General features: G+C 41.6%; 1 non-coding gene across 1 annotated transcript; it reads right to left on the reverse strand.

The window, feature by feature from the left end:
- Nucleotides 1-9,138: 9,138 nt before the first annotated feature.
- On the reverse strand, nt 9,139-9,211 carry trnav-aac (transfer RNA valine (anticodon AAC)). Its single transcript has one exon. It is a non-coding gene; the product is annotated as a tRNA-Val (tRNA).
- Nucleotides 9,212-16,097: the final 6,886 nt, after the last annotated feature.

Below are 16,097 nucleotides of genomic sequence, written 5' to 3' on the forward strand. Positions count from 1 at the left end.
TCAACAATATATATGTTACAAGCAAAGTTGACAATCCTGGAGATTGCCTAGGCATTGTATGGAATGCCTAGTATTTTTAGGCAAAGTAGTTCTATTATCTACTTGCCCTGGCATTCTAAACAATGAGGAATGAGATAGCAGTAAGCAATGTGCATTAGGCTAGATCTTCTGGAAAAAAGGCATCAGTAACTACTAATACATGTAGGTAATGGAGAACAGGAGCAGCAGATTTAACAGTGAAAGAAAGACTGCAAACAGTTTACAGCCCATTTTCATAAGCGCACACCCCTCTAGTGAAATTTCTGCACTTTTGTGGTATTTTACCCTCCATTCACATGTTTGAACCTCAACCAAAACTTTTATAGGCATGTTTTAATGCATTCCTGATTTCTTTTTTGATATACCTGAATATTCTTATCAGCATAATCCAAAATAACAAGATATTTATTTTCAGCCCTACTTTCCAACAGCCTTTAATTATGGTAGTCCTGATTCCACAGTCCTCACATATAAAGGATCCAGGTGACATTTTGACTCTTTTAGTCCAGCACTTTTCAAACACTCTCTACATTATGTGGTGTAAGCAGCATTTTGCACTCAGGCAGGTGAAATGTGCAAGTCCACAGTTTGTCAGGGCGTTTGCAAGTCCACAGTTTGTCAGGGCGTTTGTCAGAGGGAGACAACTTATGAAAATATTATGAGGTAGGTTTAAAGAGACAGTGCAAACAGAGTTAAAGGGACAGTACAGAAGAGTGAGCAGCATACTACCTTGCCTAGTATGAAATATTTTCCATTATATTATGTTGCTACTTCTAAAGTTATTGACTTTTTATTATTTTACCAAACACCAGTGTAATAATTATATTTTGACTAGATGCAGATTCTGTTCTGTAAACCAGTTTTTTTCAGAACACTGTTTTGACAGGGGTTGTGCCATGTTCTGTTTGAAATGTGAGCCCATTTTTAGATGACCCATTTGGACCTAAAGATTACACATATCGCCTGTATTCCTTCCTTTGAGCGTTTGCCTGTTTACTGTGCACATTGCACAAGGCACATTACATAAGGCATTTGGAATTTTGTGCTGTTTCACACATGACATATACAGAAACGTCAATAAAATGCATAACTCGATAGTGCATGAGGCCAGTGGTGAGTGACCCATAACCCGGCAGCAGCGCTCACCTTCTGTCCAGAGCTATGGATTTCACATCTGCAAAGTATATATAGAAAAATATGATTTGTTTGTCATCAGCAGTCATAAATACATTTTATAAGACAGCTGTTAATGTTTTGTGTATTAACCAAACATAAAGCAGAACGACCTTCCCATTTTGTGTTGCCAGATTCTACAGCACAAACCCACATTATTAGTGCATGACATCTACTCATTTACTCTTAACTTTGCTATAGGCCGATTGTCTTTACTTTACAGCAGTGTAGTATATTCAGGGTGTTACAAGAGTAAAAGTACAATATAGTATAGTATATTTAAGTGCATACAGGTACATACTGGCTCACAGTAGCTTTGTGGTCATTAGTATTGATCACAGCACTAGTGGACAAGTGCAGCTTTCTCACCCCATGAGTGAACCTTTACATACTGAACCTTTCCATAGCAAACCTTTTCATGGTGAACCTTTACATACTGAACCTTTCCATAGCGAAGCTTTCCATAGTGAACTTTTACATACTGAACCTTTACATAATGAACTTTTACCTAGTGAACCTTTATATACTGGACCTTTACATAATGAACCTTTACATAGTGAACCTTTACATAGGCGGGGCGACAGTGGCGGTACCTGACAGCTGCAGAACTGCATATGGGGACAAATCATGTTCGCGGCTCCATCTTTCTCTCACCAATCATTCGGGCGGCTCCATCTTTCCTTCACCAATCAAACGGTCTCCCCAATCTTTTGACAGCCAGTCGCTGAGACGTCTCCATTATTCCTAGAACCAATCAAATACTCCGCTCCATCTTTTGACAGGCCAATCACAGGCCGAGCTGAGCTCTCTGTCCCGCCTCCGCGGCGCGTGCATTTAAATCCTATGACAGGAGCACTGTCCCAGTGCGGATCTGCCGAACACTGAAACATCATCGTTTTGTGTTGAGGTAAGTACTTTCACTGTCTATTAAATATCACACGCACGTTTAGCCGTTTCAGACAGGATAAAATGAGCTTCTCTGTTGCCGCTAATGTGACAGAAACGGTCACTTACAGATAACTTTAGCGATAGCATCACGTGTCAGTCTGTTTACTGCAGTACAAAGAAAACAAAGGTGTTAAAATGTGTAACTACAGCCGTTTACTCAGATATTCTGTACTGATGCTAGTGACAGGACACATGGAGGTGATTTCATTACACTGACATTAATGATGGGCTAGCCACGTTATTATTAAGCTTTACAACAACATACTCGACAAAAACAACTGCATATCCATCCCTATTATGTATATGTAAGTGTGAGAAGAAGATAATTTTGGTCGTGAATAAATTCTACTCTATATGAAGGCACGCACATAAATGGCACCAATTTAATCCGCCTTTTTGTTGGCTATAGTCCTGTAGTACTAATAAAGTGTCTTACTGTGATTGTGGCACGTGTGTGATCCTGTGAGTTCTGTTCAGTGTTTAGCATTTGGATTTAGACGAGACTCTGTTGATGCAAATAGGCTTTTTGGTTCATTCTATCTCATACAGTAAGTGGAGTATCCATTTTTGCCTTTCTGCAGTTATTTCTAATCAGTAGAGTCATTTTGAAGCTTTATGATGAGTGACAATGTGTGATTTGATCTGCCAATGTATAGTCCAAGTTCTTTTTATACAATGTCGGAGTTTTCTAAACTGGGGAATGACCGTTGTTTCCATTGCAATGGGAAATGTCTGCTTATTGTGATGTTTTTATATAATCATGAGGAAATAATAATAAATTTTCATTCCAGAAAAATGTCTAAACATTCGAAAAGCCACAAGGCCATGGACGACAGCGAGTGGGTCTCACGGCTCAGGTCTTTTGCCTCCACTGGTGCCTGGCCATCAGATGCAGGTAACCGACCTGCACCAAGGCAACACAAGTGGTACAGTATGTATCAGAAGGTATGTTGAAAGCATATCAAATGGGACACATACATTACTTTATTACTACTGCGTATTTACATTACACACTTTTAAGTTTATGCTGAACAAAGTCATTGTGTTCATGCAGCATCCAGCATATAGAATATATGCAGACTGCAAGATGGTAACTTGGTTTTCTTTATAGATAGAAAAGTGCCCTCTGCAGCTCAGAGGTCAGCGGACACTTTTATCCCAGCCACAGAAGTGCACCTGTGGATTTCATCCTCAAATTGTAATATCCTTTTTTGAACATATTGCTAGGCATATAATTAACACAAAGATATTTCAATACCTTAATGTGTTCTTGGGCATTGTGTATTGTTCCTATTTGAATTTTTATAGCAACAGGTCTCTTCCACAGCAGAGGAAATGGCATAGCAGGTAAAATATGGTCATAAGGTTATTAACACTAACTATAACTAACAGCAAAAAATACATATGGCTTAATTTGCATGTAACTGGCACAAATTTGGCTCTCGCGTTTACTGCATAGCTGTAGAATAGAATGGTAATAATGAGCTTTCTGTAAATCACTGCTGATCTCGGCTTTATATGTGTATGAATGAATGAATCTATGTTATTATTGTGTCTTGCATACAAAAAGTGTAATTCAGAATTTGCCTATGTATATACTCTTAATATTTGTTCTGTAACAACAGGAGCCTACTGCCTCACCCAGACCAACCAGTAGTGCAGACCAATCAACAAGTGGTCAAAGTGCTCCCTTAATGGTAGGAAAATGTTATTGTTTGTTGTATAGAAATCTTTAATAGCAGTCACCACATTCATGTCATGCCACATTCATATTTCAGGTCCCAACTGCTGCTCCATTGGAGCACTCCAGAGGTGATGCTACACCTGCCACACCAAGTCCTTCAAAAAGGGCAAAATTGACTGTGTCTTCGGTAAATATGTATGAATGTTATGAATTTTATAATGGTTGTATTAATGCTTGTCTTTCTCTCAGTTTGAAAGATCCAGATTCGGGGGAAAGCACGTGGAGAGTGCAAAACCAAATTTAAATCTTGTAAGGAAACGTGAGGTAAATGAAACAATTACGCTGAAATAACAGACTTCATATAAACAATTCAAATTTTATTTAACTACTCATTTGACCTTGTATTTATAGACTATATCAACACCTCCACCTGCTGGTTTAAATACCATCTCCCAATCACAGCCTGCAGTGGAGGAGCCCTTTTTTCTTGCTCCTCCCAAAGAACCTCAAAGGCCAGTGGAGGCACACTCTTTAGAAGGGAACATGGTAAAACGCATTTTACTTAATAAGTATTTGATTTGTCATTTTAATAGTTTTTGACTATTCCTTCTCTATATTTACCGAACCCTTTTCAGCCAGAGCAGGGTGCTACGCTTCCACTCCTGTGGCCTAAGACCTTGCCACAGGAGGATCACCAGTGGGTGTCCTCTGCATTATTTAGACTAGGTGCCAGTGACAAGCTGGAGCTCCAGGACCATCTCCAGTTGTGGTTTACACCCCCTCAGCCATCTCTTATATACCACCAGCCATCAACATCAGCCAGGTTCTTTGCTCATCCGTTACTGTCAGTACTGTCAGTAGTAGCCAGTTTTTTATATGCCACTGCTCATGCCACCTCAGACCACAGCACCAGGCAAAGTGATGCCACTGCACCAGAGTCTCTCCATCTCCACACCACAATTTGAGAGCACTCCCACTGATCCTGCCCAAACACAAGACACACCACAAAAACGCAAGTACACAAGGACAGTCACCTCCAACAAATGCACCAAGTGCGGAGAACCCCCGCACCACAGACACCGGCCACAGCCAGTTTAAAGGGAGAATTTACTGCCCCAACAGGGAGACACTAACTAAGGAGCAGTGGCTTAGACTGATGAGAAAATGACAATATAACATTATTTTATTTTTTTTGTATATAAAGGTACTCTGCCTTATGTAAATATTTGTAAATATTTTGTAAATATTTTTGGAATATGTAGTAAGTAGGAGTTTTGTGATTAAACACTGTAGTCTATAATAATAATGAATACTTATAATTTGTTGAGCATGTACATTAGCTATAGGTTGTAAGTATGTATATAATATATTTTGTACATACTTTTATAATACATATTTTCTGTTATCTTTTATAATAAATATTTCTTGTTTTCTGTTTTATTTTGAGGAATAAAAATTCCCAAATTTCTCAACTTTCAATACTGTGTTTTTGCTTTTTCTTTTGATTGGGTGATGGGTGATAAATATACTAAATTAAGTCAAACAAACACATGATAGATATTATTATATACTATATTACACACACAAATACACAGTTACTATATAATGTGATCTAATGTTACTGACGTACTATGAGGATCACCAACTCTAGTGGACTGACTGGACAAGTCATAAATCACAAAGTTCATCTGGGGTGCATGCACCTGCTGTGGCTGTAGACAAACAAACAATTTGACCCAAGCCTGGCAGATTTACAGCTCCCTCTAACATCTGCTTAATTAGCTTGTTTGTGTAAACACATTTTGATATAATAGTGATTATTTTTTGTGTAGTAATTAACATCGTATACAAATTGAATACATAGTGGTCTGAGTCTTTGCCATAGTTATCATGTTTAATCCATTGTTTTTCAATAAATGTATATTACTAGTAATGCTGCTAATATTGCACAAAACATTTGACAAATTCAAATGAATAACCCTGTTGGCAATGTACAATAAAGTCGTAGGCCATTGTGTTGAATACAACCATAGAGGTACTTGGTAGAGGTTCAGACTCGAACTCGGGTTTTTTCCTCCCCCCTTCTCCCCCTCCCCCTCACATCTTCCCCATCTTATGTGGATAATTGTTCCCCAGCTTTAGCTCAGTTGGTAGAGTGTTTGTCCACTGATCCAAAGGTTGGCAGTTCAAATCCTGCTCTCAACATAAAAAAACATTGGATGAGTGGTCAGATCCACAGATCTGTAGGTTGGTGGTGTGATTCTAGCTCACACAGATGAATGCTGTTGTTGTGTCCTTGGGCAAGACACTTTACCCACCTCGCCCTCAGTGTCTGTGTACACTAATGTATGAATGGGTGAGTGGTTCCTTGTTGTAAAGTGCCTTGAAGGTGGAAAAGCGCTATAGAAAAATGTGAACCTTTACATAATGAATCTTTATATAGTGAACCGTTACATACTGAATCTTTAAGGTCCTGTGTCAGATCTGGCTAATCAACAGCTGCTAGCTCAAATGCTGCATCTACTGAGGAGACGTGAGCTCTGACATATCAGGAGTGTGGAGAAGTGTGTTCACTTTAAAAACACAGAGGCACACATTTCCTGTAATACCACCTGGTGACATCATGCAGTGGGACTAAGTGTTATGAGCTCTGGACAGGATTAGCATACATCATAAAAAGGAGGGAGGCGGGAGTGAGGGGTAAGAAGATTTCAGATGCATATAAATCAAGAGCGGGGCAAGATGAAAAGAGGGATGGGGGAGAGAAAAAGAAAGTGGGAGAAGACAGAGGACAGACAAAGTACAGGAGTAGAGAGAGGAAAGAAAGAAAGGGAGAGAGAGAGATGGTGAAGAGATTGGTGGTATAAAAGAGTGAGGAGAAAAAAGAAAGACAAGGAGAGAGAGAAAAGAGAACAGATGAGGATGGAGCAGGTCTTTCAATGAGCGGATGAGGAATCTCTGGGGTCAGCCAATTAGAGCAAGAGACACTAGGGGCCCAAGCTCTGCACCGAAAAATCACACACACATGCACACACATGTACACACACACACACACGGACACTCGCGCACACACACATGCACACTGCACACACGCGCACACACATCCAGGCACATACACACAAACACATGCACACATACGCACACACGCATATGTACACACACGTACATGCATGCCGGTCACACCGAGCAGAGGAACACAGAGGGACATCAGCAGTCTGAGCTCTGCACCATAAACCAACACACATACCCAGGCACAGACACACACACATAAATGCACACAATAGACATGTGCAGGGGGAGCTCTCTGTCACTGCAACCCATAAAAGAAGTTGTTCAGAGCAGAGTACAGGTTAAACATGTGGATGTGAGCATCCACATGTTTAACCTGTACTGGGAGACTCATTGACTTTCTAAGAGGGTCTGAGCTTCTGTTTCAGGGCTTTAGAGAGGTGGATAATAGAGTGGGTATTTATTTATTTACTGTATATGCATCCATTATCCATACGCTCATTTACATATATATACATAAATGGATGTGGCTAACTTGCTAGCCGCCGTGTTCCAAATAGGAAGTGAGCATGGGTGCGCTACTTTCTATTGAAAAACCTCTCTCCGTTAGTGCTGCTGTGAGGCTCATCATTTTAGTCTTAAAATGTTCATATTAACCCATATGATCCTGGGGTTTTTATTGCGCTATTTTGTCCATAAATCATGATATGATTCTTTCCCTGAGGTCACTCTCAATAGCGTTAGAAGCAGAGAGCACCCGCTCCCTGCTAAACCAGCAGTGTGGAAGGGAAGGGGTGTTACCATCAGCTTCAGCTTCACTCCAGATTAGCTCTTTGGTTGCTATGATACTTGCTATCAGCATTCCAAATATGGAACTCAGCTCCAAATTAGTCTCTATAACCACTAGCTTCAATGAGCTTCATTTTGCTGGAGCTCAACTCAATGGGTGACATCACACTCACTTTGACTTCTTTGTACAGTCTATGGTATTTACATTTCATTTATGCAGTTACTTTTATTTGAGTAGCTTTTTAAAGAAATTGTACTTTTTAGAGTACTAGCAGAATACTATTACTCCTCAACTGTGGTTCACGTGTTAGCCTTAAAAATTGACAAGATCAAAGTTTGAATTTTATGAAAATATGCAAGAACTTTGAATGGCAACAAAGTGGATCTCATTGAGTAAAATATATTCCTCTATAAGAAGAATTTTAGCTAAAAGAGTTTGGTGATCACCACAATTCACTGCCTGACCCACAGCACAGTATGAAGCAATTTTTAAAATGTGTTCATTATTTTACATATTTCGCATCCAGTAGTGCAACTTCCAAGTGTGACTTCTAATCCATCGTTATGGCATCACCTGGAATGCTCCATAGATCCATTTTTAATTGTTTATTTTCAAGATGTAATTTTGCAGATCATCTCCTATTTTCACCGCACTGGCATACACCCACTGCTCTCTACTTACTTCATTTACCACTTTTATTTTCTTAATTGGTGAAAAGCTTAGGCTTCGGCAGCCTCACTAACATGATCTGCAGCTATCCATCGGTGCTGACAGCATGCGGCTTTCTTGGGAATGATGTTTATGGCGACGTCAGCTCCCATTGGGCCTTGCAGTTTTCTAATGTGGAAGTCAGTGGATTTGTTTCTTTTTAGTCATTTTAGATGAATATTACAATTTAAAATTATAAAATAAAGATCCACAGGTGTCATAGATTATAACTACATAGCAGACACAAGCACAATAACTCTTTTTTAAGTTGTAGGCATCTTGACCCCTTAGAATTTTGGGTCATTTTGGTGAAATTGCCTTTGTTCTGACCTCTCCAAATTAAAATGATAACCATTATTGAACCCTCAGTAGTATATACACAAGTTTGGGGTCTTTGTAAACGTAACATCCTATAGTTTTACCCACAGGTGTCAGAATCACTGTAAGTATGTCTGGCAAACATTTATACACTTTGGAACACACATAAAAAATATTTTTTCTCATCCTCACCACATTTTTTTGTTAAAATGAAGGTGCAGAAAGCTGCAGTAGGTAGCTGGGGACAAAAATACACTATATCTCTGTTGAAAATATTGTTGACCACTCATATTTCAAATTTGAGGACAATATCTATAAATAATTTTTAATTTTTTATTTAAAAGCCATTTTTACACTGATTTTATTATTTGTAAATCTAGGTGTTTTACTAATAATAGGTGAGGGACTTTTGGAGGCAATCTTGACAACCACTACTGCCAAGTATTTGGCAAGGAGGCAAGGAGCTCTGTGTTGCTGCCCAGTTTTGAACTGGGGACCTTTTGCATGTTAGGCGAACATGATAACCACTACACTACAGAAACTGTATGTGAGCCATTCATGTAAGTAAGTGTAGCCCTACCATAACCCAGTTTTCAGGATAAAATCAATTTCAGCTCATGGTAGTGGTTTTCTGTTGCTTGTGAAGAAAAACAATGAATTAGCATTGATCTAATTGCTGCTGCTAGGTGGATTCTATTCATGACAGAAAGGTAATAACTTTTGAATGCTTCAACCCACAGACATCAATGAGGGCTCTAATCGAGACAACTGTTGTTGTGATTTTGGGCGTTACAAAAATAAATGAATTGAATTGAATTAATCAATTCATTCAGTGCATGTTGGACTCCGCCAGGGCTGCCCTTTGTCACCGGTTCTGTTCATTATATTTATGGACAGAATTTCTAGGCGCAGCCAGGGGCCGGAGGGGGCCTGGTTTGGGAACCACAGGATTTCATCTCTGCTGTTTGCAGATGATGTTGTCCTGATGGCTTCTTCGAGCCAGGACCTGCAGCAGGCACTGGGGCGGTTTGCAGCCGAGTGTGAAGCGGCTGGGATGAGAATCAGCTCCCTCCAAATTCGAGGCCATGGTCTCGACCGGAAAAAGGTGGTTTGCTCTCTCCGGGTGGGTGGTGAGTCTCTGCCCCAAGTGGAGGAGTTCAAGTATCTCGGGGTCTTGTTCACGAGTGAGGGAAGGATGGAGCGTGAGATTGACAGGCGGATCGGTGCAGCGTCTGCAGTGATGCGGTCGCTGTATCGGTCCGTTGTGGTAAAGAAGGAGCTGAGCCGGAAGGTGAAGCTCTCTATTTACCGGTCAATCTACGTTCCTACCCTCACCTATGGTCATGAGCTTTGGGTAATGACCGAAAGGACAAGATCGCGGATACAAGCGGCTGAAATGGGTTTCCTCCGCAGAGTGGCCGAGCGCACCCTTAGGGATAGGGTGAGGAGCTCGGTCACACGGGAGGAGCTCGGAGTAGAGCCGCTGCTCCTACACGTTGAGAGGAACCAGCTGAGGTGGCTCGGGCATCTGCTCAGGATGCCTCCTGGACGCCTCCCTAGGGAGGTGTTCTGGGCATGTCCCACCGGGAGGAGGCCCCGGGGAAGACCCAGGACACGCTGGAGGGACTATGTCTCTCGGCTGGCCTGGGAACGCCTTGGGGTCCCACCGGAGGAGCTGGAGGACGTGTCCGGGGTGAGGGAAGTCTGGGAGTCCCTGCTTAGACTGCTGCCCCCGCGACCCGGCCCCGGATAAGCGGAAGAAAATGGATGGATGGATGGAATTGAATTAATGAAAGCTTACACTGAGAGGAATCTGTATCTGCACACCTAGTTGCTCTATTACTGATGTAAATTTATATAACATATCAAAACACAATATAAAATGTATATTTGTATACAAAATAGTAGTAACAGTCAAAACAAGTGGTATGAGACAAAAGCAATATATATTTACAAACTACACACTGCAAACAGTGAACAAACACACATACTTCAAAATGTAAACAAACATACACTGCAAACTTAAAACACACTGCACATGATTATGGCTGGTCTTCTGTGTGCCAGTCATTATAAGGCAAGGCAAGGCAAGGAAAGTTTATTTGTATAGCACAATTCGTACACAAGGTAATTCAAAGTGCTTTACAGAATAAGAAAGAGATTAAAATCACACAAATCAAAACATAAATAATCACCCAATCTGCAACTCTCTCACCCACTCGTTTGCACCCTTTAAAAACTCTCTCTCGCACTCTTTAAACAGTGTCTTGCTCAGTTTAAGAAGTTTCCCATTACTTTACAAAAAACTTTCCTGTCATTTCTCAAATACTTTCCTGTCACTTTACTATGTCTAATAAAAGTCCATGTTTCTTTTGTCATCATAAAATTACCATTAAACCAGAAGAGTGCAGAATAAAAACCTTTCAGTCATATGCACAGCTAAACAGAACCGTTTTGAGCCTGGATTTAATTATTGTCAAAGTAGAGGCCTGTCTCACATCTTCAGGAAGACTGCTCCAAGTTTTAGCTGCATAAAACTGAAACGCTAATTCCCCATGTTTAGTCCTGACTCTGGGCACCAGCAGGAGGCCGGTTCCTGAAGTCCTCAAATTGCGAGATGGTTCATATGGCACTAACATGTCAGAGATATACTTTGGACCCAGGCCATGGAGAGACTTATGCACAAGCAGAGCTGCTTTAAAGTCTATTCTTTGAGCTACAGGAAGCCAGTGCAGAGACCTGAGCACAGGACTTATGTGCTCGTACTTCCTGGTTCTAGTCAGGACCCGAGCAGCAGCGTTCTGGATGTACTGCAGCTGTGTTAAGGCTCGTTTGGAGAGGCCAGTGAGCAGGCCGTTACAGTAGTCTAATCTACTGGAGACAAATGCATGGATAAGTCTCTCTAAGTCTGGTTTTGACAGTAAACCTTTGATTTTTGCAATGTTTTTTAGGTGGTAAAAAGCTGCAGATGTTATTGATTTGATGTGGCTGTTAAAGTTCAAGTCTGAGTCCATTATTACCCCTAGATTTCTAGCCTGATTTGAAGGTTTTAGAGAGAGAGACTGGAGGTGACTGCTGACACTTTCTCTATGTTTCTGTGGGCCAAAGATGATGACTTCAGTCTTGTCTGAGTTTAGCAGAAGAAAGTTGTTTTGCATCCACACACTGATCTGCTGGATGCAGTGGCAGAGTGAATCCACTGGTCCATATTCACCTGCTGCCAGTGAGATATAGATCTGAGTGTCATCTGCATAGTTGTGGTAAGACACATTATTGCTGCGTATTAACTGGCCCAACGGCAGCATGTAGAGATTGAACAGCAGGGGTCCCAGGATTGAACCCTGGGGTACCCCACAGGTCAGGGACATTTTCTCTGATATACATTTTCCAATTTCAACAAAGTACTCCCTGTTTTCTAAATAGAACTTGAACCAGTTTAGTGCAGTACCAGAGATGCCCACCCAGTCCCCTAGTCTCTGTAAGAGAATCCCATGATCCACAGTGGCACTCAGATCTAACAGGATCAAGACTGAGACTTTGCCTGCATCAGTGTTCAGGCGGATGTCATTTGTCACCTTGATAAGAGCAGTCTCAGTGCTGTGGTGGGGTCTAAAACCTGATTGGAAGACATCAAAGGAGTTGTTCATTTCGAGGAAGTTAATAAGTTGTTGGTAAACAACTTTTTCGAGGACTTTGCCTAAAAACGGCAGATTTGAGATCGGTCGATAATTGTTCAATATTGTGGCATCAAGACTGCTCTTCTTTAGGAGAGTTTTCAAAGCGCTTGGGAATGTTCCAGATTGAAGTGACATATTAACTATGTGAGTGAGTGGTGATAGCAAACTGTTGAGCACAGACTTTAGAAATTTAGTGGGTAACACATCGAGGCAGCATGTAGATGAACTCAGACTGGTGACAATCTCTTGGACAGTTTTGTCAGCTACAGGTGCATAGTGAGTCAGCTCTAAGTGTCTAGGTGGGTGCTGGGTTGTTATTTGCATTGTGGAATTTATGGCATTTTTAATGCCCTGAACCTTGTCATTAAAGAACACTGCAAACTCATTGCACTTAGATGTGGAAATTAGTTCTAACGGCAGTGGAGCTGGGGGGTTTGTTAATCTGTTTACCATTGCAAACAGGACACGAGAGTTGTTACTACAACAACCAATAATGTCAGAAAAATACCTTTGCCTTGTTCTACATAAACTGTGGTTGTACATGTGAATCTTTTCTCTGTAAATCTCATAGTGAACGTGGAGCTTTGACTTGCGCCATTCCCGCTTAGCCCTCCGGCACTCCCTTTTCTGTGCCCTGACCGTGTCATCATTCCTCCATGGCGCTTTCTGCTTATCTTTAACCATTTTAACCTTCATTGGGGCAATGGTGTCCAGAACATTCAAAACACTCAAAGTTACAGAGTTCAACAAATCATCAACAGTAGAACATGAGGCATTTTCAAAGTGTATCATTTCCATGAACAGTGCACCTGTGTTATCATTTATGTGTCTCCTTCGAACAACTGCAGGACCAGCCGCTGGTTTGGGAATAACAGACAGGTCAAAGAAGACGCAGAAATGATCAGACAGAGCAACATCCACCACATTGACATTTGAAATATTTACTCCTTTTGTAATGAGCAGGTCCAGAGTGTGTCCTCTGTTGTGGGTGGGCTCGCTGACATGCTGAGTCAGACCAAAGGTTTCAAGGATAGAACTGAGCTCTTTAGCGTTTCTGTCAAACACATTATCCACATGTACATTAAAATCACTAGACTAAACCATCAAAGTCTGTGCATACGACTGAAAGCATCTCAGTAAAATCATGAATAAAACTCAGACAGTGCTGGGGAGGTTTGTATATGACTAAGTAGAGTATGGAGGGGGATTGTTTTAGCTCCATTTTGAAAGAAACATACTCAAAAGATGAAAACACCCCAAATGACAATCTGTGAGTAACTAAATTATCTCTACAAAATGCACACACACCTCCACCCTTTTTGTTTACCTGTGTTTCAGATTCAAATTTGAAGTTGGGTGGAGTTGATTCCACTAGAACTGCATTACCTGTATTTTTGTCGGTTATAAACATAAAGTCAAGATTAAAAGAAGAAATAAAATCATTAATTAAAAAGGACTTGTTACATAAAGATCTGACATTGAGCACAGCAACTTTCAGATTAGTTTCAGTAGGACTGGATGTTATCGTCTTACAGGGAATGTGAACTAAATGTCTCTGATTGGACAGTCTAACTGTCCTTCTGTTAATCAGTCTATGTGGTAGATATAGCTCCATCACAGGACCTCAGCATGATATTATTTTTATCATGACTGTATGTCCTGAGACAGCAGAGGCCCTGTGTGTCCTAGCTCTTGTTGATAACAGCTGTGGGGGAAGGCAGGGAAGGGCGAGCAGGGGGGAGTTTGGGTGAGGGACCAGTTGAGAGAGCAGGGGGGAGTTTGGGTGAGGGACCAGGTGAGGGCCGAGGAGGCGGAGCAGGGGGGAGTTTGGGTGAAAGACGAGGGGGGATAGGTGGGTATGGGGAAGAGTTCAGCATAGTTGATGCCAGAATTCTCGATCGCTCTATATTAGGTGTGAGGGGAGCCATCTTAATTCCTGATCTGATGAGACTTTCTAGATGGTCGGGAAGGGCCATAGGTGAAGGTGTGGAGGAAAAGGAGAAAGAGGAGTCCCTAGAGGGAGTAGATGTAGCAAAGGGGACCCAGGGCTGGTCTGTGGGCAGGGGAGGTGATGTGGGTGCTGCTACGACTGAAACCTCTGCTGGGGCTGTCACAGACAGGTTCAAGGCCTGTGATGTGGGCCCTGAGGGAAGTGACACTGGAGATGCATCCTTCACTTTTGAATCTTTCGCTGGGGGAGATGGTTGTGCTGCTGGTGGTGAGTCCTTCGCTGGGGGAGGTGGTGGTTGTAGTTGTGGTGCTGCAGATGGTGTTGACACATTGGCTCGGTCTCTGGTTGGTGCAGCAGGAATGCTTCTCTCATTCCTCTTTTCTCTCACTGGCCCAGGACCCTGTCCATTATAACAGTATCTTTGTTGCAGGAAGCACAGGGGTATATTGTGTGTTAAACATTTCACTGGAGTTTTGGCATGTCACTTTTTGCACTTCAACCTGCCCTGTGTGTCTTGCCACTGCCAGGGTTGATGTACACAAGACGACTTCTCCGTGCTTCCTTCTTCCTGCTGTGTTCTGATGGCTCCTGCCTCTGCCAGCTCCAAGACAAGAGTTTCTCTAAAGGCCTTTTGGTGCATAGGGATTTTACCCTTCGATCTACAGTGTCCTTTATAGAGAATAAAGGCCTTCACAATGGCAATGTCCACAAAATGGTAAAAAAAAAAAAGTCTTGTACCATTACTTTTGCAATAGCCGATGAGCGCATCTTACAGGTCGGAGTCACCCAGAAAAACACAAATGTGCACAGAAGCCATGCTAATGATTAGACATGATGTATTTTACCTACAATTAAGTCAATAGCAGAATAAGCCACGCTTCATGATCAGGAACAGCATACAGTCCATTAAAACATAACATCCTCTACTCCTGAGTCCAAACGCTATCTTCACTCTTTGCCACAAACTGCTCCGGGTCCGAGATAACTCTAGTATAACTTGTACAAACATCCACAGTGTCCTCGATCGCGTACTTTGTTTGTTTTGTGTGTTTCGTCAAAACTGCTGCAAAACAACAATGCGTCATTTTACGGAAAACCATGGCATGTCATACATCGTCGTATTCCACTGCTCATTGGCTGTAAGGGGAAAACATCACCAGACATGTGTAATGTAACTGCTTGTTTCTACAAGGGGAAGAGTGGGGCATAAACTTTCAGTCATCTGTAGGACTGATTCACTGTCTGAGGCTCCAGTAACCCACAACCCCCACCTTATTGCACCTTATTGGCCAACATTGGTGTCAATCACAAGCTAACAAGTTTGTTTAGCTCTGAGAAACAAAGTTGCGCTGTGAGAAGTTAATTATGCCTGAAATTGACAAAAGAAGTGCAAAAAAGGGACGGAGCAGATTTCACGTTTGGAATACCTTCCTGCAGCAGATTGGACATCAAGGATCTAACTTATTTTGTAGCCATAATTTCTTGACTGGATTATATTCTTTGGATCTGTACAAAACAAATGAGACCAACTTTGTGGGAATATGTTGATGTTTGACAGAACCAGAGCGCTCAAAGTCAAGTGAAGTCCAAATCCACAACAATTTTAGCTTCTGTAAAAATGGCTTTTCTATCAGAGGTGTGGTGATTGCAAGTGAAAATGGTTTGCACATTCAGAAAGATGAGAGCCGTAGCTTTCATCTGATGTGTAGATTGTTTGTGTGGGTGACACAGAAATATATGTACATTGCTGTAAAATTGTAAAGTAAAGGCGACGGCCCGCCCGCTAACAGGTTAATGGGC

The sequence above is a fragment of the Periophthalmus magnuspinnatus genome, chromosome 9, assembly GCF_009829125.3.
Source record: "Periophthalmus magnuspinnatus isolate fPerMag1 chromosome 9, fPerMag1.2.pri, whole genome shotgun sequence".
Lineage (NCBI taxonomy): Eukaryota > Metazoa > Chordata > Actinopteri > Gobiiformes > Gobiidae > Periophthalmus > Periophthalmus magnuspinnatus.